Here is a 2503-nt window from a genome sequence, read left to right as displayed (position 1 = left end):
TAGGTTTGAAACTTGATTTGATCTGTGGAAGGAAAGTTTCACAATGCTTGAATTCTCTCGCTCTGACACACACAACTAATCGGCATGTAGTGTTCTCCCTCTTTCAGTGCTGCTAGTGTATGTGCGGACACTCACGCTGCCTCTGCAGGGAGAATGAACAGACTCTTTCGCACTGACTGCACACCACCTCTGATTCTCTGTGAGAGCAAAACAATCGCACAGAGGGTCATTGCCAAGCGAACCATGAATCAGCTCTGTAGATCTATTCCATTTACCCAATTAATTACTTTTAAACATTCAAATTAGTCCCACTCTTACTTCTTCAATCCTTCCATTTAATCTATCTAGCCATTGTTCTGTCATCAGGAAAAATGATTAGGCAGGACTGAGGGAGAGCTTGAAAACGGGGGGAAGGGATTTATGTCATTTTTTTATTTTTTTGGCTGACTCAAGAACTGAGACTGCTGAGGATGGAGTTCTGACTGAGCTCATTTAAATTGCAAAGAAAAGAGAGACGGTCATTTGCTCAAACTTCCATTTAATCACTTTCAGAGGAGCAGGTGTTAGAAACGCTCGGAGGCTGAGCACGTTCATGTTGATGTATTCAGCGTAAGTGTGTAATCACTTCCATGTTTTAATCAGTCCTTTAATGTGATTAATTTCATTGTATAATGAGCCTGTCAGGTCTAATTTCGTCCTCCTGTAGGGAAAAGAAAAACATGGGATTTCTTGTTCTGTGCTGTTTGCACACACATATATTAATAAGATGGATGAGGAGTGTTGAGTTTCAAAGTCATCATTCACTCCTGTGATTCTGCAATAGACTTTACAATTCCAAGAAACAGGATACACAAAAGACGTGTGATTACAATGAGGCCGATGTGCATAAGACAAATTGAGTATTTCGCTTGTAATTACTTCAGTGACATAACTCCATGTCCAAACCAGTTAGAGATAATCAAACAGCCTCGACTACACAAAAAAGCCTGCTGTTGAACTTTTTTAAGTCAGCTGCAATATTTTTGAATATAACACTGTAAAATCACTGATAAGAAACACCTTCTTTAGTTCTTTGATATCAGAGTGTGAAAATTAATTCTCACTAATCCATATAAGAATATTAACTGTATTTTTTGGAATATTCTGTGCTTCTGTAGACTTAGAAATTGAACACTACTTTCAACAGAATTGTGTTTAAATGCATTTTGACTACTATTTGGTTTAAAGGGGTGGTTCATTGCGATTTCACTTTTTTAACTTTAGTTCTTGTGAAATGTTGCTGTTAGAGCATAAACAACGTCTGCAAAGTTAGAATGCTCAAAGTTCAATGCAAAGCTAGTTTTTTTTCTATCTTCATGCAGCATATATTCTCTGGCTCTGTAGGCATCTTACAACAGTTCCCACATGAGCGATTTATAGATTATCATGACAGAATATGCAATCAATAACTTTAAGATAGTTAACTCCACATCAGCTACATAAATTCATCATCTAACCGTTCAGAAACGTCCTGTTGCATTCTACATGTTGTCACTTCTTCTTGAGTCTCTTCATAATTGTCCGACTCCGGTTTGAACATAAAAGGCTGAACAGTTTCTGACATTTTCACTTTCAGTGAGTCTGAGGTAATCGGTGCTGCTAACATGAGCTCTTGAAACTCCGCCCTCTTTGTAGGAGCAGCAGCTCATTTGCATTTAAAGGGACACACACAAAAACGGAGTGTATTTGCTCACCCTCAAAAAGTGACAAATTTAACATGCTATAATAAAAATGATCTGTGGGGTATTTTGAGCTAAAACTTCACATACACACTTATTTTACATCTTGTAAAAGTGCCATTATATGACCCCATTAAAGCCATTTAAATACGCCTGGGAGAAAAATCTATTCATTTTTTGTTAAGGGAATAATGGTCCTTTTTGAACAAAATTGAGGAATTCAACAAAATGCAAACAAGCTGTTTTAAATGTGCAGGCATTTCCCATTCAGCCTTAACCCAGCATGTACTGGGGCATGAATAATTAATATGGTTGTTTGACCATTTGCAAGTTTTATTTACACTGTTGTTGATTTTGTCACATTATTATCTTGAGATGTCAGGATGAGTTTGTTCCTCTACTTGAAATTATAAGTTTATTGAGATGACGCACATAAACAAATATTTTATTATTTTATTTTATTTTTAGAGTTACTTAGTGTAAATAGGAAAGTCTAGCACTGCCGAACAGTGGTTCGGTTAACTCATTTTTTTTCTCTAATGATCTATTTACAGTGACTCATTTTAAATTATTCGTTTTAAGGGGCTTATCTAACTTCTATACAGATGTTTTTTAATTAGCATAATATGTTGCTTGTTGCCATAATTTTATTGAGTGTATATATACTGTATCATTTTCCCATATTCCTGATGACAATAATCTGTATATGATTAAAGCATCTGGAGTGTGGATGAAGGCTAATGAGGGGAGGAGTTGGAGAGAGGGAGACAGTAGGAGGAACACAA

Source organism: Ctenopharyngodon idella, chromosome 22 (assembly GCF_019924925.1).
Source record: "Ctenopharyngodon idella isolate HZGC_01 chromosome 22, HZGC01, whole genome shotgun sequence".
Taxonomy (NCBI): Eukaryota; Metazoa; Chordata; class Actinopteri; order Cypriniformes; family Xenocyprididae; genus Ctenopharyngodon; species Ctenopharyngodon idella.
Note: the sequence above shows the minus strand (reverse complement) of the source record.